This window comes from Homarus americanus, unplaced genomic scaffold (genome assembly GCF_018991925.1).
Source record: "Homarus americanus isolate GMGI-L3 unplaced genomic scaffold, GMGI_Hamer_2.0 scaffold19318, whole genome shotgun sequence".
Lineage (NCBI taxonomy): Eukaryota > Metazoa > Arthropoda > Malacostraca > Decapoda > Nephropidae > Homarus > Homarus americanus.
Genome location: NW_024732238.1, coordinates 1,122,992 through 1,147,299, shown reverse-complemented (window position 1 = coordinate 1,147,299; position 24,308 = coordinate 1,122,992).

The window sequence follows — 24,308 nt, the reverse complement described above, 5'->3', positions numbered from 1 at the left end:
GAGAGAGAGAGGTATGAGGCTCACCTTTAACCCACCTCTCCTCCCAGACCTCACCTGTCCAGTTCACCTCCACTCAGGAAAATGATCCAATCCATTTACAAATTTGTCTTACATAACTTGAGAAATGAAATGCCTGAGTCACTTTCATGGCTTTGTAGAACATTTGTATACAGGTAAATCTACAATGGTTAAGAATATCGTAGTTAGAGAGAACGTGAATGACCACGCCTATGTTGAGATGCTTTATACATCATCCTATGTTCGTAGATGGTACTCTGTATAGGCAGATATATTGTGCGTATAGGTAAAGAGTTACGCAGGTGCTGTAGACATACAGGTGTGTAGGTTAAATTGTCACGTATATACAAAATGACAGTGTTTATGCGTGTATGTAAAGGAAGGGTGAGATAAATAAACAAATGAATAAAGAGAAGGAAAGAAATATAAGAAAATCAGAATAAGTAAACATTGCGTGTTTACATCCGACAGTAAGCTATCCCAAACTTGTGTACATAACATATAGAGTTTACTGAGCTATAAACCTGTATTGTTTAAATGTCCAGGAATATATTTCAAATATGCAGTAAATAGAAAATCTTTGTGTGGATGTATTTCATGAATGGTTTGTTTACATACAAGAGACCTGAATAGTGGTACAGGTTTGGTCATGTTTGTACTGGCATGAATTACCGTGCATGGTTGTATCTGTGTTGGGTATCAAAGGACCCAAACATACTTGTTACCTACAACTTAGGTTTGGTGTTCACTCGGTAATCTCTCTTCAAAAGATTCCCCTTTATAAATATGCAATAACTCGTCGAGAGAGAGAGAGAGAGAGAGAGAGAGAGAGAGAGAGAGATGTAGCTGGTGAGCCGTGATATATCTCCTGGAGACTTGATGATGCGGAAAACGTGAATATGATTTTAGTGTTCATAAATTATTGCCGGGGCGAAGTACTAAAGTCACATTATGGAGAGTGTTATGTGCTTGTGTGAACCTTCTGAGGCATCATGGTTGTGTTTTGTGTAGACACTTATCTATCTAGTAACGCACACACACACACACACACACACACACACACACACACACACACACACACACACACATATATTAAAACCAATTGGGTGGTTCTGAACTGATCGGTTGGGTGAGGACAGGACCCAGTAGAGTTTCTCCTCGTATATTTATTCATTCAACTCACTGCAATAAAATATGAACAACCGGTGTAAATTCAATTATCATTCAGCTATTCACTGTTATCTGGGTGTAAAAGTCTTCCCATTATATATTTCGAACTCTGAATAAAGCGGTCCAATAAAATAGTTCATTCTGAATTCTTCTTGAAAAATATATCAAAGGTTTTATCGGGAATGAGTAGATCTCTCTCTTGACGACACGACTGGCCTATGCCTTCTACCAGGTGACCTTTGACCCCTGGCCGTAAGATATAACTTTTTCCTCTATTAACGATCTTGTGACCCTGGTGTTAGATTGTGATTTCCCTCGTCTTCTAATTGACTATGTGGTCTTTTACCTTAAGTTGTGACCTCTCCTGTCTGCATCATACCCTTGAAAACTGTGACCCTCGTATGTGACCTCTCCTGTCGACAGTGTAAATGACCTCTTGGACACGTGACGGTGACCTGCGCTTCACTACAAAGACCAGTTCATGTTTTCAGGGCACACTGTTTGTTCTCAACTTAGTGATGTTTTCACAATAAACAAGAAGTGAATTAACATTGTAGCTTCAAGCTCTCGTGAGATTAATATTTAATTTCGATATCATAGTTTTTCTACCGAGTAAATATTTCCTGTGTTGTCATTTATTATATATGTATTTTCTGTTGCATTTGAAGAAATAAAATGTAGCCCGTTCATATTTTTACTGTATCCATTAAATGTATTATACATGTAAAGGTTTTGTACTCACAAATTTCTGTTAAATATATTGTATTGTTTTCTTTAATATTGTAATGCATCAACAATCATACGTCCCCATTACCCTGTTATGTATATCAACAGTGCTATATACCACCACAAAAAACAATGAGATAGTTTACAATATGACCAATATCTCCTATAGTTAAGTCTTCCTAGAGTCCAAAACGATATTTACAAGACAACGACGCGAAAAAGGAAAAAAAAAATACTCAACATCTTGGCAAGAGGAAATTACTCCTATATCCTTTACGAATTTTCAGAAACACCTTTTGTCGCTGCTACCTCAACTTTCTGAAAACTTTTTATCCGTCTCGAGAGCTTAAAGTTCTATAATTAGATTGAGAGCTCCATTATATGTGCTTCAATGTTAAGGGGTTTCTCAGAGGTGCAGATCTGAGCTTACTGACTTGCATACCAAAGTTGTGGGTAAGAATCAGGTAGTGAAGGGTGAGAGAATGGGAGGGAAAGGAAGTGGGGGGGTAGGGTGACACATGTAGAAGGTAATCTATTGAGAAGTTTTGGGACGAGCAGATAGTGAAGAATGGTTCCTGGTAATTAAGGTGTTATTTTTTTTTAACTTTTATTATTTATAATTATTAATACTATTATTGTTATCATTATTATTGTTGTTGGTGTTGTTGTCACTTTAGAGAGGTCGGATCACGAGGTTTATTGGGAAATTTCTTTACAGGCGGAGAGTCGTATAAAGGTAGTGTTTTCACCTATGAATATATTGAAACAGTAACACCATCATAACATCTGTGTTTTATACCAAGATAGGATATAACATGGACGGTGGCACAAAGCTCACACAGGTAAAATTTTAACCTAGAAAGGAAGTGAAACAACAGCATCATCAAAGCGTTTTTAACCTGGATACGACAGAACAGTTCTAGTTCAGGAAACATCACTGGGGAAGGCTAAGTGGGTCGGTCTCTCACTTCATTCCCAGATCCGAGAGTGTCATTGAACCACACGGGCGAGTGAATCTGCCCACACATGTGTTTTAAAATTTAAAGGACATTTACGGTGTGAGAGAATTATTTAAATTTTAACGAGGTTTTTATTTCTCGTTTTAACTCCTTTGTGTTTCTTTAATGGCGTCGACATCTTCGGCTGAATTTATGGCGGATTCTTAAAGACGCTGAATCCGAATTCTTAAACGTTAGTACGATTAAATTTTATCTTAAGTTAAAATACATACCATACAAAAATAGCTTAAAAGATGTACACTCAGACTCAACTACAACTCGATGCGTTCACTAGAATAACGATAAAAAATTAAGTTCAGATAAATCTTAAAAAAAAACTTTACGTGAATTTCTTCTAGATAAGGTCGAAGAAAAGTGTAATTTCCACATGATAGTTACACTTTTTCATTGTTTTTTTTTCAGTTTTGTGTCAGCCAGTTAGACACATTGTTATATCTTCACTTACTATAAAATTCATCACAGGAGCCTTTTAAGAAACTGTTCCCAACCTTTGTTCACAGTTCTTTGTCTTCTCTTTGTTATTCTTCTTTTCGTGAACACTGTTGGAGTTTTTATTTTCTATTTATTATTTATTTTGTGTTCTCTCTCTCTCTCTCTTTATATCTCTTTATATAGATTTATCTATTTCTATCTCAGTATCTCTTTCATCTACCTATTTTTTTTCTTTCATTCTCTTTCTCTCTTTGTTTCTCACCTCCTCTCTCTCTCTTAATCTCTTTGTGCATGTAACTGCTTCTCTCTCACTTACCTTCTTCATTATTTTTTCTCTATCTCACCATCTTTCTCTTTCCCGTTCTCTCTTGTATTTATTGTCTCTATCTTATCGTCCTCTACCACACTCTTCCTTCTTCCAAACTTGTATCAAAGTCACTACCATTAATCTCTCTCTCTCTTTATCTCTCACTATCTCTATCTCTCTCTCTCTTTCTCTCTCTCTCTCTACCCTGTCCCTCTGTTGTACTCTCGGCCTTCCATTACTGACCACACAGCCTCTATTATTACCTTAATTTCCCGGGTCATTACTCTCCCCTTCCTTTATAATGGGGGCGGCCTCTGCTACCCTCACCACACGCCCGCCCTACACGACGCCCACCCACTTCTTCCCCAATCCACCCATCCACTCTCTCACACCCACCCAACTCCCTCTCTCTAAATGATATTTTGTCTCTGCACCACCAAGCCTGAAACTCACATCTGGTGATCGTGTCGCGTATGTCATCCCAAGAAACACGAAATTAAACCCAGGGATTCATAATAGTTCCTCCCCCTCGCCCCGCCCTCCCTCTACCCCACCATCTGGCCCGCCTACGTCACAACACCACCTCCTCTCTTCCGCCTGCCAAGATGAAAACATTCCTCACCTTCTTCCCACACACAAAATAAAATTCCTTTAATTAGTTATATTTTTTTTGGGGGGTGGGGGTTGTTTGGTCATTAAGACAGGTGATCACAGCCATATTCCGGTCATTAGTGTTTCAGGTGATGTATAGTTTGGTTAATTAGTCATTGCGAAGGGGGTGGGTGGGTGGGTGCCTTCTGTAGATATAATTAATGAAGCATCAACCAGTTAGCTTATTGTTAGGTAATTTGTAAGAGTAAATGAAATAAGTTTTGAGAGGCTGTACAATAATTACGGATAAGTAATGAATTATTGAATTATCACCCAGTTAGATTATTGTTTACTCATTTGTACAGGTTCTGATGATAGAGTAATTATAGGTATGAAATAACTGATAAAATTAAAATCATATTAGTTGTATTATAAAGTGAGATGCATAAGTTTTGATTAATAACAAAGAAATAAAATATATTTCTAATTCGTTTTGTTAATTATCAATAAGAAGATTCACACTGAATTATCATCATTTAATATATTATGAATTGAGGTAAAAAATTTTGAAATGCAAAACAAGAAGTTAAAGATATATGTCATTATAATTATTAACCCGACGAAAAATACATTATTGTACTAACCTAACCTAACCTAACCTAACCTAACCTAACTTAACCTAACTTAACTCATTACAAAAAAATACTTCACCTGATGATTTATTCCTGGCAAAGAAATATATTTGTACATATATAATAGGAGAAAAATAGTGTTGAATGATTACTAATTGGCTTAATATGAGTTTCTTTGTTTAAACTTTGATAAATAGTGAGATAAATAAAGACATCTTTCTTCCCCTAGTAATTTACCGAACAAGAGGAACATATATTAGTTTCTCTATCACCAGTTAAGTTACGATGTTAATGGAAGTATGGCTAGTTAATTAAACATGTAATTGAACGTGTTTGTAATTAGGATAAAATATTAATGCATCCGTAATTAAGGTAAAATATTGGTTAAGGTATAACTAATTAGAATATAATTAAAGTTACGTTAAAATAATATTAATTAATATAATGTATCACTATTTATGGATCCCCCTTCCAAAATTTAAAGACCCACCTCAAAAATTAAAAGACCCATCCCTAAAATTTAAAGATCAACTCCTAAAATTTAAAGACTTACCCCCTTAAAATTTAAAGACCAACCCCTAAAATTTAAAGACACCCACCTAAAATTTTAAGACCCATCCCCAAAATTTAAAGACCCATTTCCTGAAAAACAGAGAACCATTCCCTTAAGTATACATATAATTCAATGTATCCTTTAGTCATATTAAGGCATCAAGTAAGCAACAATTAATACAACCACGTAAAGTAAAACCCATCCATCACCGTCATCACAGAATATAAATACCACGAAATGACCTATAATTTGTATCATCATTAACCATCATTAACTACCAAACGACTTGAGATATGTTTACCAGGTCATTATACTTATTTGAAAATGTCTAAACTATAACTTTTCATTCTGTTTATTTATTTATTTATTTATTTATTTATTTATTTATTTATTTATCATCACTTTATAATATTATAATGTATTTGTGTCTTATACCAGGTGTGTTAGGTTTCCTGCTGTGGTCGTCAGGAGGTAACATTTCTCTCTCTCTCTCTCCCACGCTTAGATTGTGTGTGTGTGTGTGAAGGTAAGGTACATGACCAGAGGTAGTGAAACGTGGGTGGTAAAGACCGTAGACTTTATCAACAATATCTTTCGCATATGCATAGAAGATTAGTAATAATAATAATAATAATAATAATTAACGGTTTATTGAAAGAGCTTGGCAGCCAGAAGGCTGAAATATACAGTTACATATTTGGGGAATGGGTTACGAATTACAAATAATATACAAGTAACATAAGTGACACAAATAAGACATATAATAACTTAGATGGGGATCAGCTCAAACTACAGGACATTTCAACATAGTGACAGTGACAGTGTGTGTGTGTGTGTGTGTGTGTGTGTGTGTGTGTGTGTGTGTGTGTGAAGGTAAGGTACATGACCAGAGGTAGTGAAACGTGGGTGGTAAAGACCGTAGACTTTATCAACAATATTCTTCGCCTATGCACAGAAGATTAGTGGTAGTGTGTGTGTGTGTGTGTTTATCTATCTATTTACCACCACAGCCAATGAGCCGCAACACAGCTTAAAGCACCTGACACACTGACAACAACCCTCCCCACCTGGCCACATTACCTCCCACCACTGACAACACCCCACCTGGCCACATTACCTCCTACCACTGACAACAACCCTCCCCACCTGGCCACATTACCCCCACTACTGACAACACCCCCCGCCCCTCTCCTAGCTTCCGTCTGTAATTCCATCCTCAGTTCCATTACATCTAATGGCCAATAACCACTGCTCGCTAACTTAAATGTAGCTTGAGGATTTCTTGTGTGTATGATTTATTCTAACTAGCGTAAAATTCAAACGCAAATTGCTTTGTTTTACGTGTGATAATGGCCTCGTTTGGGTCTAATTGCCTCCTACTTGTTAAGGGAAGCTCCTGAGGTGATCTGAAGTAAATGTATGTACTGTGTGATTGTTCAAGTAAGCTGGTGTAATTAGGTTAAGATTATATACCTGATAAAATACATTCGATAACTATGTAAATAAAGAGATACTAAGTAACGATTTAAATAAAATACAATAAAATAAAGGCTGAAATTAAACAGAAAAAGATACATTATTATTATTTTTTATATAAAGGAAGTTGATAAACAAATCTCATTGAGGAATTTTTATAAGCGGTATAAGTATGAAGAATTCAGCTATCTAATTTTCATTTGCATTTCATTTGACAGTTTATTAGAGAGAGAGAGAGAGAGAAATCCAATGTATTCTTCACCATTTTGCTTTCTGTCACCTACTCTCTTAACTGACAATGATTTGCCCAGTTCAATATCCGATTACATCCACGTACAGGAGCACTCTCTCTCTTTCCCTTGTCTCTCTTAAACCCTCTCTATCTCCTGTAATTTCTCTCTCTCTCTCTCTCTCTCTCTCTCTCTCTCTCTCTCTCTCTCTCTCCATCTCGCCCCTTAACAAGACGTAAATTACACTGAACATTTTGCATCCACGCACCTTGATGAGACAAGCAATTCTCAGTTGGGTGATTATATCCGAAAGTGTATTATGATAAACGATTCTCTTGTATCTAATGACGGGATGGAGAATGTGATGATGATGATGATGTTAATGATGATGGGGAAAATGAGGAAGAAGATAATAATAACAATGATAATGCGTAATGAAGGTGATAATGACGAGTGAAATACCGAAACAGAAGGCAATAAGACAGATAATAAACGTCAAAATAATTTAAACCGGTAAATTTGATAACGAAGAGTAGAAATGAAACAGAAGATGATGTTCTTGTCTCATTCTCTCTGTTATTTGGTTCATTAGATAGAAGCAAATAATGGAAAAACACCCAGACATCCTCTCACAATCAAAGTGAATGTCTGTGCGTGTGTGTGTGTTATTACATAGGACACGTTAGTATATATCTAGACACACAGACAGTAATGGTTTCCCTAGGATTACCTCGTCTAAAGCCGTATTCACTTATTGATTTGACTGTATCGAAAAACAATATATACCTTTTGTGGTGTGTGTGTGTGTGTGTGTGTGTGTGTGTGTGTGTGTGTGTGTGTGTGTGTTTTTCTTTGGTTCAACGAATATTTTGATTACAAGATTATATTATCATGCTTCATTTAAGTATCAGTAGAGAGTCGTCATGGTGGTTCATACACAGGACCTTAACAATAGCCAGCCGTCCTAAAACAACCTGACCTCGGGTGTTTTGACCATTTTAACGTCTGTGTGTGTAGCCTGAAGCTGCTGGGCCGGGGTGTAGCGTGGTCTCCCTCACCCTCTCACCCCTCCCCCACACATCACCCTCTCATTCCTCCCTCACCCTCTCCCTCACCCTCTCACCCTTAACCCCCACCCTCTCACGCTCTCCCTAAACTATCATCCCTCTTACAACCCCATCCCTAACCTCACCCATCACTCATTCTAGGAGATAGAGAATGGTGTCATCCGCCAGGCGCTAACGGAAGGTGCCAAGAATCCATCATCCCACCCCACTACCCTTCTCTTCCTCTCCCCTCTCCCCCTCACCCTCTCACCCCTCCCTCACCCGTTCACCCCATCTCACCCTCTTACCCCTCCTTCACCCTCTCACCCTTTGCTAGTGCAGTTGGCGAGTTGTCCGGTCTTCTCGGACTCTTCCTTGATAGTGGGTCATGCAGCTCGTTAACTTAAGGTGTGGTTGTTGTGTTAGCGACAGCTTCTACACCTTAAATAAATTCCAGCCTAGGTGGCCGGCCATCGTCGTACACGAGAGGCAATCATTGTTATTTATTTTCACCTGGAAGGGTTTAGTTAAGACTCCTAGACAGAAAACGGTAGTTGGTAAGAGGTGACTATAATTCTTAAACAGAAAATGAGAACTTGGGTATAATTCCTAGAGAGAAAATGCAAGTTGGCAGGACGTGGATATTTTTCTTAAGTCAAAACCGGGAGATGGTGGACGTGGGGTAACAACCCTCTACCCCAACACAGTTATTTCCGTGTTAGTCGTGGTGGGGAGCTGACAGGGCCCTCAAGCCTTGCTGGTAACATGAAAATTGCTGTTATATGTAAATCTAGCTTCTGGAAAAGTGATAATCATTGCAACCTATAAAGATAGGCGCTGAGAAAGTGAAGGTTAATGCAATTTGCAAATCTAAAGTCTTGGAAACTAAAATTTGTGCAACTTGCAATACTGGAGGTGGAAGATATAAGATTATTATAGTTTATATTATAGCCTTTAGAAATCTTTTAACAACCTGCATTCTTAATTACCCGAGAAAGATTACAGTAGTTTCAACTTACCAACTTGGGTTCAAGTAAAATAAAAATAAATTCAACTTACAAATATAGCGGTTGGAAATGTGAAAATCATTGCAACATGCAAATTTAGCTTAGCTTACTGGAAATATGCAAATTTCTGCATCCTGTATATTTACCTTGAAATGTGGAATCACTGTGACTACATTCGTTCATATAGACTCATGTGGTTAAATCGTGTTAACTATTTAGCAAGTTATGGATCTTTTGTGTTCTGAGTCAACAGTGGTCAGGGAGAGGCAGGTGACAGACACTGTGCAGGAAACCAAACATAATGGTTAAGGATTATCAAGATGTTTTACTGGATAGAAATATTAATCTTCTTTCACTATACTGAAGCTTATGAGAGAACAACAACTTTCTCTACATCATTGGTTACCTGAGGCAATAGAACAATTAAACTAAATTAATTTTACGTAACACAACAACCATAATAAAGTCAATCTGCCTTGAGCTTCATCCCTGTTTATTCTTTATTAATTTTTCTAAACGTTACCATCAGCCGGGAGCACGTGATGCAGCAGCTGCCAGCCAATCAGTGAATAAGTGGAGACGACGTAATCTGACAGTGATTAAAAAATGAGTTTACCTTTGAACACCTGATTGATTGGTGGTGCAATAGACAGTATTTATAAAGACCCTTGATGTTTAGTGTTTACAAAGTCCCATGAATTTTAGTGTTTATAAAATCCCTTGATGTTTAGTGTTTACAAAGTCCCATGAATTGTAGTGTTTATAAAATCCCTTGATGTTTAGTGTTTACAAAGTCCCATGAATTTTAGTGTTTATAAAGCCTCTTGGTATCCGTGTTTACAGAGTACCTTTATATCACGTTAATACGTTTACAAAGGCCCTTCATGTATTCACGTATCTCTACATGTCCAGGGTCTAGGGAATAGACTCATAGACAATGAAGTAATTAAATAGATAGATAGATAGATAGATATATAGATAGATAGATATTACAAAACGATAACAATTAGCACAAGTAAAATAATGAAAACAAATACTATTTAAGAATCTTTTACATTACATTGAGCTCAGAAGGTGTACACATAATAATTAATTAAATCCAATAAACAAATGTGATCATTATGCAAACAGTAAATGTTATATTAACCGTAAGTTTAATGGTATGTTAACAGTAAATGCGACATTATGTTTACAGTCGAGGCAAAAATAATAACTTCAAGAATTACAAGTTTGAGAAAATTAAAGTTGAAGTGTTTTTTGAAGTTACTTATTACTCTCAAGGATTAAAACTAAAGGAGAAACGAGAATAAAGTTATGAATATGTAGATGAGATAAAACGTTCACTACAAACGAGAAAATAATGACTAGAAAAATACAAGTTTGAGGAAGAATTAATGTTTAAGACTTCTTTACTCTTTACTTAACCTTTACTTATGAGAAAAATAATGGAATACGACCAACCAAAACCGAAAGAAATTAATTTATAAGATCAGGATAAATAGTAATGATATACATTTAAGACGATAAATAATAGAATAAAACGAATGATAATTACGTAAAGAACAGGTTGATAATCATAATAAATACTAATAATTGTCTCACATTACGAATACATCATTTACTCTCCTCGTCGCTTGAGTCACAGATATAAGGATGAGTGGGTCGCCTTTTCTCCCAACATTCCCGTGACTACTTCACATGCAAACTTTTATTAGTTCCGTGTAATCTACGCCCAAAACTTGTGTTCAATTTCGGAATGCATTGCTCCAGTTACGAGTTCTGCACAGCAAGGAGCAGGCAATAAACATCTGAGAGGAGTTTACGACGGAGGGAAGTGTGAAAAAATCGCGTCTGGCAGCAACGGGTAGTGGCAGTAGTAGCGGTGGGTGAGTGTGCTGGTAACTTGCTCTTCGATCAATAGATGGCGTTGAGGACCCCCGTCACCCGGTGGCTCTCTGGCCTCGGTCACTCTCCAGGTACTGTTGTATTTCTGTTGACATTACTTTTATTTCAGTAGAGATTACTGCTTGGGATGACCGAGGGGATACAACACTTACCCCATGTGCTAAGTATAGTTAGTTAGCACCCAGGGCCAATACTAACAGTTATTCCAAATGTGAATGGGTATCTTACTTTACAGTTTGGGAAGTGAAGACGGTCGAGTGCAGTGCCGGTCACACTGCCTCTTCTTTCGAACGGACTATCAGGCTAGAGAGAGAGAGAGAGAGAGAGAGAGAGAGAGAGAGAGAGAGAGAGAGAGGTATATCACGTGACCATAAAGCCTTCTGATATTTTCACACTTTTCCCCTAAGAGGAAGCTTAAACATCCAACGTGAACTATGATTCTCTTTTGACATTACTATTGTGACGTTCTTTTAACCATAACAATTCTCACGTGTCCTACCAGCTCCCTAATTCTCTTCTGGGGAATTTGTTGGTGTTTTTTAGAGGTCCATCCTGCCTAAATTTTTAACATACATAATTTAAGTAAACTCGCACTTTCTCATACACAATCATACTCACACTCACTCATAAAGTCATACTCACACTCACTCATAAGCAGTCATACTCACATTAGTACACATGACTGGAGAAAGTCACTTATAAAGACATACTCACACACCTTTAAAACACATTCCTGAAAAAAGAGACTTGACAGAGTAAACAAAACAAAATGAAAATAAGAAGAAAAACGAAAAAAAAACACAAGTTATTTCCATCACCAAAAAAACACAGTGGGAATACATTACGTCGCCATCAAGATTGTCATAGTAACAGATAGGTGAAATTTCTCTTGTTATTGTCACGTCCATTCTGTAGTAATTATCCCGTGTCAGGTTAGCTGTCATGAGACGGACGTTCACTGGGAGAAGGAGTAGCACTGTGTTTTGGGGGTGAGATGGATAGACGGAGAGAAGGAGGGAGGGAGATAAGGAAGGATAGACGGATGGATAGACGGAGAGAAGGAGGGAGGGATATAAGGACGGAGTAATGTTTAGACAGAAAGAAAGACGAGCTTCTATTTAAACAGAACGACGGAGGAACAGATTGAGAGACGGAATAATGTTTAGACAGAAATAAGGAGAGACAGATAAAATACGGGCTAATGTTTAAATAGAACGAAGAAGGCAGACAGAAGGATGAACTGATCTTCACCGTGTCATTCATTGTTACGTTGACGCTGTTGTTATGAGGAATGTGTTAACTGTTTGGACTGGAGTATGTTCTAGTTTACATCCTGGAGGAGGGAGAGAGAGAGAGAGAGAGGAGAGGTGGGTAAATCGTCCCTCATGCAATCATAAAAAAAAAAATACTTTCTGAATTTTCCATTTTTTCCAATTTGAGTTAAAAGAAACATTCAACGTTACGATTCTTTTATATAATAAGACGATTATATTTTTGACATGTGATAAATTAATAAAAAAAATAATAGTTTTTGTTGTTTCTGTTTATCAATTCTAATTAAGTAAAAGCTTAACTGACTAGTATGGATTCCTTGTAAAATATAGCTTAAAATTATACAGCCATTATATATAGTTAGCGAGGCAATGCATTCATTAGAATATATATAAGACTCATTATAAAAGTCCGTTATATATGAATACCTTCACAAATAACGAAAATTATATTAGTTAAGGTTGTTTATTGACGCAGGTACACCAGGCGTAATATCCTTAATGTCATGTACTGTATGTCTAGTGTTAGAGCTTACAATCCATAGTCATTATGTAATTCACTGAGGACATATAATTACTTATAATATAGCCACCTAGCAACCTTGAAACACTATACATTTAAAGTATATAAACCGGAAGTGTCGACATATTAGGGTGATCGACATATTAGGTTGTCGACATATTAGGGTGATCGACATATTAGGTTGTCGACATATTAGGGTGATCGACATATTAGGTTGTCGACATATTAGTGTATCGACATAATTAATTAATAGATAGATGATAAATAGATAAATATAGATATACAGATAGATAGTTCGATAGATACTTGGGTGACTATCCCCCGTCCTCTGATCCATACCAATTCTTCCATCCCTTTCTCATTTAACTTCCTCTAGATGGAGAAGATCAAAGCCAGGTTGAGCGTTTAATCTGTGAACGCTAACACTCTCCTCTCTAAACGTAAGACACAGGGGAGGGAGAAGGATCTTTAGTTATGTGGTGGAAAGAGGGAAGAGGGAGAAAGAGAAAGAGAGGGAGTAGAGAAGGAGAGAGAGATGGGGGAGAAGGAACTTGGATTACGTGAGGAAAGAGAGAGAGAGAGAGAGAGAGAGTCTAATTAACATGTATGTCACACCTGACCTGATTGTTCCATAATGGATTAATATGTTACCTGTGTTTAGTCTTTCTTCCACGTTACTGGTATATGTGGCAAATGTCCGTGGTTGATATCTGTGGTTAATGCCTGTGGTTAATGCCCTATCGTTAATGCCTGTGGTTAATGCCCTATCGTTAATGCCTGTGGTTAATGCCCTATCGTTAATGCCTGTGGTTAATGCCCTATCGTTAATGCCTGTGGTTAATGCCCTATCGTTAATGTCTCTGACCAATAATATATGTTGGCAATTTGGGATACAAGAGAAGGTCATGATAAAGTATTGTACATGTATGTGTAGTCACTGTGTGTATTTCTTATGGAGGCATTGATTTAAGCATCATATATAAGCATCCACTGAATTGCAGTCGAACAAACACTTACATAATTATATAATTATTCTTGAACAAACATTTTACTGAACTCAGTCTAAAGGAACACACTAAAGCAGACTAATCCACAACATAACTACCTGATGTAGAAAGTCATTATACAACCATAGTGTTTAGAATAGTTTCAATCATCCAAACGCTGCCTTCCTACCCAGCTGTGAGTTACCTGTAAAACCAATACCTTAATGCACTTTATTTTTCACCTCCACACTTGGTAAAACTAATACCTGGAGCTCTTCCTCTTCCACCCGTCTCGCTGTAGCAGTTATATAAATTAACGGTGCACTAATAATTAGAATATGTTTGTTAATTATATACCTGTATCGAGGTAACAAAAATCACCCGGATTGATGGACGGAGAGTCATATGACACACACACGAACAGACTCACGGGCAGTAAAGGTAAATATTAAAACTAGTGGATCAAATATTAAGTATTTCATTATGTAATGGAGAAGCCGCAGCTCTGCATTCAGTTAATTATTAAGCTCACGGGCGACGACTGACAAGAGAAGAGAGAAGTTTCTTTCACTCAAACATTAATACTATGTCGGTAATTTTAATAACCAAGTCTATCAACTTTTCCTCAATCTTGATTACTCCGCCGTGCTGTCAGTAGCTGCCCACCGCCGCCCACCACCACCCATCACCACCACGAACCATCACCACCACGCTGACACCGCCACCCACCACCATCACGCACCACCACCGCCGCACCACCACCGCCACGCACAACTACATGCACCATCACCACCACCACCACGTGCCACCACCACAACTCACTACCGCAGCCCACCACCACCACGCATCACCCCCACCACCATGCATCACCACCCACACATGCACCACCACCACAGACCATGGACCACCTCGTACCACCACCACGCATCACCCCCACCACCATGCATCACCACCATGCACCACCACCACGGACCATGGACCACCACGTATCACTTCCACCATCACCACCTCGTACCACCACCACGCATCACCAATGTGCATCATCACCACCACCACCATCACCACAACCCACCACCGACCACCACACCCCCACCACCAGCGCCACCCACCACCACCAACGCCACCCACCACCAGTGCCACCCACCACCAACGCCACCCACCACCGCCCACCACGCCTCTAGCTGACTGTCCCAAAGTTGCTCGTTCATCAGGACAACTGTGATGAGACCCGCGCCTCATTATACAACTGACAAAATGTTTTAGTGTGTGTGTGTGTGTGTGTGTGTGTGTTTGTTTTACCATCACCATCCCTCATCTGACCCGCATGACCCTTAAGGCTGATAACTCTATACAAAGAACATGTCACCACCCCCACAAAGCTTCCCAAGGAGACGGGTGAAGACAGAGCTTAACCACGGCGTTGACAGATCATCATAGCGATAAGTTGCTTTAGGAAGGGACGATAGGTTACATGGGTGGCTGTATTGGAAACTATTATTATTTTTTTTAATGAATAGTGAGTGTTTATGTGAGGTTAATTGACAGCGACACCGGTTAACTGGGCTGTTTAATTGGAACGGTGCCAGGCTTTTGTGGTGTAATTATCGCGTGGGATGGAGTGTTGATGGGTGAGGAGAGCCAGGTGATGGTGCCACAGAGAGAGAGAGAGAGAGAGAGAGAGAGAGAGAGAATTATAAAATATATTAGATACACAGGAAGAGAAAAATAGAGAAACAGAGAGAGAGAGGCGGTGTGAGGGGGAGGTCCTGGCAGGGTTACAGCACAGATTGAGACAGTCTTCATGGATACCATGAAGATTAGACACTCCAGCTTATTTCAACTTAAAATCAAGCATCTTAACGCTACCTGGGAGGCTAAGTTAGGTTAGCATTAAGGTGGTTAATCTTAAGGTGAAATAAACAGTGGTATTTAATTTTTAAATTGTAATTTTCTCTAAAAAAGTAGAAAAATCCCTGTTCCCCGCTACTCTCTGCCTGACCCCTTAACACAATTATCCCTCCAGCCGGCATAAACAACAGGGAAATTTCCGTCCCCTCTGGGGTGCTAGAGTGTTGGTAGGGCAGACACGCTCCCTGCTGGGCTTCATCATTGAGCTTTATCAGGAAGCAGGAGTTTTATGAATTACTTGAAGATCCTCCCCCCAACTTATTTCACCTAAAGATTAACCACCTAAACTTAACCGAAGCTAACCCCTCCAGGTAGCGTTAAAATAGTTAATCTTCAGATGAAAGAAACTGGGGGCGAATTTTCAGGTAAGCCAGACTAGTCAAGGTAGGTACCAGGAAGACAGACCTTTGTGGTGGCAAAAGGTTGAAGTTATAGATAAATATTTCAGTCTTGGGAGAAGCGTGTCTGTTCTACCAGCACTCAGAACCCCACAGCTGGTCAGGGATGGGTTTGTTTCAGTGAGGCAGCTGTGGCATTAAGTTAGACATAAACTGAAAGTAGATTCTATTGTCCTGGCGATCCAAAATGGACTACGCGGATGAAACACAAAGTAAACTAAGCCTATTTTCGGTACACACGAGAGCATTGAGGTAGACACTGCACTCGATAGCCTGCACTTCCCTCAGCTGTAAAGTTAGGTACCCATTCCCAGCGACTCTTATTGCAGGAGGTGAATGTTGTATCCAGTTATCCTCCGCACTCCAGGTCAATAATAAACCAGTAAATGATGAAAGTTTATAACAAGCTTAAGGAAATAAATTATCTATAAAATATCAAACTTTCCTATATTAATTTATATTATAATATATTAATAAATCTACCTCGGAAGTTATATGTTGACTTTATTTTGACTTTATGTTGACTTTATGTTGACTTTATGTTGACTTTATGTTGACTTTATGTGATTTAATCCTTACCTTTCATCTCATTAAATAGTAATTGGTGTTAGGAAAGTTGATACAATTTAATGACTTGAATAACATTAAGAGTAATGATGAAAATAATAAGATGATGCTGATGATGATGAACATAATAGATAGTTAAACAATAGTAATACTGATGATAATAACAACAACTTTAATAAATATTACAACAATAACAGCAAGAACATAATAATAAAATCAATGAACACCACCACCAACACCCACAACAACAACAACCACAACAACAACAACAACAGTAATAACAACAACACTACCAACAAAAACAAAAACAACAACAACAACAAGATCGATAATAAGAACAATAAATATAATACTAACAATAAACAAATACAACAACAACAATGAACAACAACAACAACTACAACATATCCCTCTGACAAACACAACAACTCTATGATAAATGAAATCCCGTATTTATCCTTCCCTCCGTTAGCTGCCACAACAATGGCCACCGCCCTTCACATAACACACACACTGATTTTCTGGGTTAATTCCTCCTCCTATATCGTGTTGGAACCTTCTCCTGGTCGTATGAATTATTATCAGTCATTTAATTTTTTTAGAGGGAGGAGATAATAGGTTTGTTTATAACTTTATATAGAATTAGAACTTTTGTGTAGAGATGAGGTGTTGTGTGTGTGTGTGTGTGTGTGTGTGTGTGTGTGTGTGTGTGTGTGTGTGTGTAGATGGGTATATTAATGTACAGATATTCAAAACGAACAGCCACTTTCTTTTCGTATCAACCAGTTCCATTCCCTCCTAAGGCCCGAAATCTGTCATCCTCATACAGGGACAAAATCTTCCTCTAAACTCACTATTGTTTACACGTTGACTAGTATAATGATGGAAAATACATTACAATGATGGTTGATACATTATAATGATGGTTGATACAGTATAATGATGGATGATACGGTATAATGATGTTTGATATAGTATAATGATGGTTGTTACAGAATAAATATGGGGGAAATACAATATAATGATGGATAATACAATATAATAATGGTTAATACAATATAATGATGGGTAATAAAGTATAATGATGACCTTGTACATAACATGACGCGTGTGTGACAGTAATGACGTCCTCGTGTCTGGCTCCACTACCTACCCGCCCCTGAGTTTACTATTGATCAAAGTTGCGCCTTTAGTTAATTAAACGCTTAGTTCTGCATCACCCCCGTCCTCCTCTGCCCCTCACACACACACACACACACACACAATAATGAGCCTAATTGCACGCTCTCTAACGAAGCTCCTCAGGTGAGTCATCTATCTCTAACAGGTAGCCTAATGAATTAGTTGATTAGGTGTTCTGCATGGTTAATTCGTCCTCTGTTTCTCTACCTTTTGAAAAGTTTCCTGTTTCTCCTGTTTCTCTCTTGTTTTCCCATAGTAGCGCTTTTTATTCACCTTTATACCACACATCATTTTTTATCATTCACTTCATCCCCTCTTCCCATCTTACACTTTACACGTTCTCTACCCAACAGCTTTCACACACACACACACACACACACACACACTTCACACACACACACACACACACACACACACACACTTCACACCAACCAAAACCTTTCAGTCACTTTCTCACCCACATCTCATCTCATCCCTCCTGCTGCGTCTTTCTCTCTCCATCTCACCATTATTCTTCTCTCGTTTCTTTCCTTCATCCCCCTTTATTTATTATTCCATTTCCCACTACCTTGGTAAGTGAGAACCCTCCAGTCATTCACTGCCACGTTTGATAAGTTTCCTGTTTCCTGCACACCTGTAACGCGACAAACTGTAATTGGACGAGCACTGGGATAGTCATTACACAGAGTTAATGATATTCACCGCTGGTATAAAGTTTCAAACCAGATAAATTGTGACAATTCAGTTTGTGTTTCGAGTAAGTGACTGAATTCGGTATACAAAAATACGTCTGATTATATAGTGATACGCCATAATTCGGGTCAGACTCCAACATTGTTCTGACTGTGTAAGACTGTGTGGTAACTTCCCCCCTTGACATAATTAAGACTCAGGCACTCGCCGATTCAACACTGTGTGGGGCGCCCCGAATCCACCCAACTGCACAATGGGCATCTGTTTCTAGTTGGGAATTGAAAGGCTTGTTCTTCAGTTTACTGTATCCCCACTAGCCCTAACGGTTCGTCAGACCTGTCAGATCCATGCTCACATATTCACCTCGGGATTCATCTTGGTTCTTATCTCACGCGGAAATCATAGTTATGGACCACAACTGTGTGTTTATGGTCATATTCAGTATAACATTACTGTGCATTAAAGGGAAGTAAATAATCAGCAGTTTTTGTTGAAAGACTCGTTTCTAATATATGAATTCCTTCTGGTATCTCTACTTTTTTAACTGTTTCAAACTCTCTTGAACAGACTTTTGACAGCAGGACGTAATGTTCATTCGTATAAGCTGCACGTCCGTAATACCCGAGCCAGAGTCGTCAAGAAGTGGAGAGAAAAGAAGCAGCACAATGTTGGAGGCAACTTTCTGAAGACTCAATGGTTCTTGTCGACGGAGTGAGGTGGAGGGGCGTCTCAGGAGGCCGAGCCATGCTAAAGGAAGTGGGACTCTGAGGACGAAGGAGACTTTTAGGAGGCAAGGAGTTGTGATGAGAATAAGAGATGTGGAGACTCTAAGGGAAACGGGTCTTAAGGGGTGAAATGGTTCTGAAAAGATATGTCCTACACGAGAGCGGAAGTTCTGACGGAGAGGGAGGAAGGTGTTGGGGTGTGTGATGCATGGTGTTGGTACCATGGGGGGATTTTACACATTATGGAGAACACTTCTAGAGGACGTTGTGAATAATGTTGCACCATAACAAGACGCAAATTTATCTTTCATGATAATTTCATGTAAAAGAGGAATTAGAATAATCTCCTCTTGAAAGTGAAGTTGCTGTATAAGAGGCACTTGGTCTAAGACGTAAGTGAACTTTTCCGTTTATAGAAAACAGTTTTAATTGTGGGTTTAAAAAAGGACAGTTGATAAAATCCCACATTAAGAACATAGACAGAGAAAGTGTGTACACTATCAGTGGTAGAGGGACCACAGACCTGAACTGTTACTTTCAGGACGGAGGCTAAACATTATGCAGCAGTGTCTGGTGCTTCATGGCATGACGTCAATACCTGCAACCTTCTTTGCTGCTCTGCTCACGTCGCCATCATGATGTATGTATATTTTGTCCGGCCGAGCAGCGCTTAGATGCAGGTATTCATCAACTGGCGGCGTTGCAACATTTTGCAATATAATGTAATTATTGGCGTAGTTCAGTTTTCACGAAAAAACAAATAATCTGATCTGCTTCTCCTGTCGTTTCTGTTGTTATTTTTTTCTGTTAAATTTGCTACTAGACATGATCCTGACAGACTCTTCTCCAAATTATGAATTCACATAATCATTTTTCCATTTTTTTCGGTAATTAAGTTCTCTTGACTAGACTTTTATTAGTAGGGCACCCGGTATCTCATTACAATACTTTGATCATTTCCAGAGAGGAAATTAATTCGAACTGGCATGTGCGCTGCATTTCCATAGTAATAACTCCGAGCAGCGCACAATGACTCCATGATATTTATTTCAGCTATAAAAGGAAAAATTTGCATTTTTTGATTGTGGTAACTATCAGTAATAATGACACAAATACGTCAAACATAATATTTCCGCGCGAAAATTGGCTTGAGTCTGCGTCATAAACAAACACCATCTCATGTAAGTTATGCTGAGTCTATGTCAAACACAGTGAGTGTAGGAGTGATGCTCAAATTACCTCCTGCATATTTTTTATGAGTTACTGGGAATTCATATAATTAATAATTGTTGTGTTATACTCAGAAGATGCGAGTGGGAGTCATTCTTGGGTCTATGTATCAGGAAAATGTGTTGGCAGGTTAATCTTAATTAAAACTTGTACATACAATAAGCTCCAAGTGTCTTTATATGAGCGTATGTTAATAAGGTAGAAGACGAGGTGTGTCGGGGAAAGCATCTGTAGTGTTAATTTCTGTGTTGCTTAAGTTATGTACTCCTTCTATTGTTAGTTAAAGCTAAAAATATAAAGATAGATAAACAGTTGAGTAATAAGTAATTAATGTATCGACTTCAATAGCTTTCATATACAGTTTTAGACAATTATAGTAAAGCAAAACGAAGTGTCAGCACAGTTCATCAATACTTTGTACTACAACACGCACACACACACACACACACACACACACACACACTTTAAGTATGGCAAGTCAGTTTTCGGACTCTCTTCCATCTCTCTTGTCTCTGGAATATTAACCACGGAAATGAATCAAGACTAATATATTTTTATTATACTTAAGTTATTCACTACTTGTTCTCTCCTTCTTCCAACTCTTATTCCACCATTCAGTAAACTCTTATTTGTTCTTTATTCCCTGTGTCGTCTCCTCTGTCAGTCTGTCCTTGGTATACATTCAAGAGAAGAAACCAAGATTATTTTTCGTTCCTGTGAGCAAAATTATAGGTGGAATAGAGCGCCTCCAGTCTCTCTCCCTTTCCTAGGATTATTTATATTGTAGAAGCCATCAGCAACAAGCACGAACGCTCCCTTACTCAAGAACTTCTGACATTCACAAACAGGCTCTGGTACACGATACTGATTAATTAGGAATGTAGACTCCCAATCATTGAACGTCAACAGGATAGGAGATGCACTGGGCTTGGAATAAATCCTCTCTCACATGCGGAACAGAGAACCAAATAGTAAATGCCATGGGGTCAGATTCTCTCTTACTCTCAGCGGGTAGAGAGAGAGAGAGAGAGAGAGAGAGAGAGAGAGAGAGAGAGAGAGAGAGAGAGAGTATTTCACCACATAGCTGATATATCTAAAATTTGGTTAATTGTTTTGCTGTTTTTCATGGAATTGGGGTAAATATGGGCCTTTGTTCTCTGTCGTTTGAACTGAAGTGACTGAATAATGTATTTCGCTCCTGAGTGAATATATACTGTTCTAGCGTGTCTTTCCTTTGTATGTAAAGAGTGTGGTGGATGAGTGAATACAAAACTCGTTTTCTTTCATAAGAGTAGACTGGTTTGTCCCCAAGATACCTCCAGTTCATCCAGTAATTGATTCAGTTCTCGTGTTAAGAATGTTAGGTACACACACACACGCCCACACACACGCCCACACACACACACACACACACACACACACACACACACACACACGCACACACTCTGGCCACACCTACTTAAAGTAACTATATTTTGCATAGTTTAAATCCAGGTTTGATTCCTCTAACACAAGGTAAACAAACCTCAATGAAAAAAAACTATATATGGAGATCTTATCTATCTGTCTATCTGTCTATCTATCTATCTATATATTTATCTATCTATCTATCTCTCTCTGTATCTATCTCTTCATTTATATATCTGTCTCTCTATCTACCTGTCAACCTCTTTATTCGTCTATTAGTTTCTCCTTTACATTGGTTTTTAGTGAAGTGAAACGAGGATTAAAGAAATATATAAAAACGTGAATCATAGAAAGTTATTAATTTGAAAATATAGAGAAGAATTGCCTTGTCAAGAAGATTGTGAAAACGTTTTGAAAAATATAACAATGAAACGTAGATTAAGAAACAGCAATAAAAAATTCTCAGATAAAACAAATGAAAGAGGAAATGTAAGGATTTAGAAAGGGAAAAAAATAAATGAAATACGATGCCATGAAAACACAAGAACAAATTTACTTTACAAATTTTATGATATAGATGCTGAAAATATAGAAAAATTATTGAAACCTTAAAAATAAAATTTTCTTTTATTTTAGAAAACAAGATACAAAATAATCGAGGCTTTTGTAATGAAGGAGATAGCGTAAATTAATAAAGAAGGAATAAAAGAAGAACGTAAAAGAGAATGTGACAAAGGTAGTCTGTCCATTCCAAGGTTCACAGACTAGAGAGACAGAAGGTAAAAGCTGAAGTTTGGTGCATAAATAAAACATATTCTCCAGCGAATAATTGCTCATTGATCAGTAAGCATTCCGGCTGAGGGATAGAGAGGAAGGATTTGGAGAGAAGAGAGAGAGAGAGAGAGAGAGAGAGAGAGAGAGAGAGAGAGAGAGAGATAACCTATAGCTACGTACTGTATATGATTTTATATGTTTTAGTTCGACCATACTTATATTTCACGTTAGTTGAGTTTGTATTGAAAATTACTCCACCAAATCATATTTAGTTGTCATGTTTTATTTTATTGTTTATTAACTTGAAAGTGTAAGGATGGAACTGCCTTGAGTGGGGTGTTGGGTAGTTACTGTGTGCTGGTAAATGCGGGTTGCCAAGTGTTGGGGTGCGCTACACATGCGCACAAGACACACCAGACAGATCTTTACCAGGACCCATATACAGTATTACGCCCCTTATTAAGATACTGTCCTGTTATATTGTCAAGCTAGTTCCTGAATTATTATTATTGTTATTATTATTGTTATTATTATTATTATTATTATTATTATTATTATTATTATTATTATTATTATTATTATTATTATTATTATTATTATTATTATTATTATTATTATTATTATTATACCTTCCCTGAATGCTGCGGATACGTCATCACAACCTACTAACGTAAATACCACACACAGAATAAGGCAGGTTTATTGATGTGACAGACAATATAAGGAAGATATCTGTCTCACACACACTTATACAACATAGAGATAAATAAAGACGTTCAAAACTGTGCCTCAGTCCTGGCCATAGTAAGTGAAACGTGGGTGGTGTTTACCGTAGAGTTTCTGTATATCTATTGGCCCGAGTGAGCTGCCTCCTCCTCCGTCTTCTCTTCCTCCTTCTCCTCCCCTCCTCCTCCTCAGTTTTATCCTCCCTACTCCTCCTCTTCATTCTTACTTCTCCTTATTATTATTATTATTATTATTATTATATTATTATTATTATTATTATTATTATTATTATTATTATTATTATTATTATTATTATTATTATTATTATTATTATTATTATTATTATTATTATTATTATTATTATTATTATTATTATTATTATTATTATTATTATTATTATTATTATTATTATTATTATTATCTCATAACTTCTATATTAAGGTGAAATGTTGTTGCTGTGATTATTATAAATATTTGTGTTGTTAGAGATGGTCTAATTTTAAGTCTTAGTTTGAATTTTTCTTTAAAGGACCGAAAGATGTCAGCCGTACACGATGTCTGGGGTGATAGACGGTGTAACAGACATAATTATTTATATGCTAAATTCCCATACACGAATAAACACATTAACCATATATTGCTAATTGCAGGTGTGCTGTAATGTTTACCTGGACACCGTAAACCAAAAATATGAGATAAATTACACCGAACAGAAATTAGTATGTATCAACACATTCGAGTCTTTGATTTTTGACACGGTGGCAGTGTCAGGAGGGAAGTGTGTAGCGCCTGGCGTTCGTTCCTCT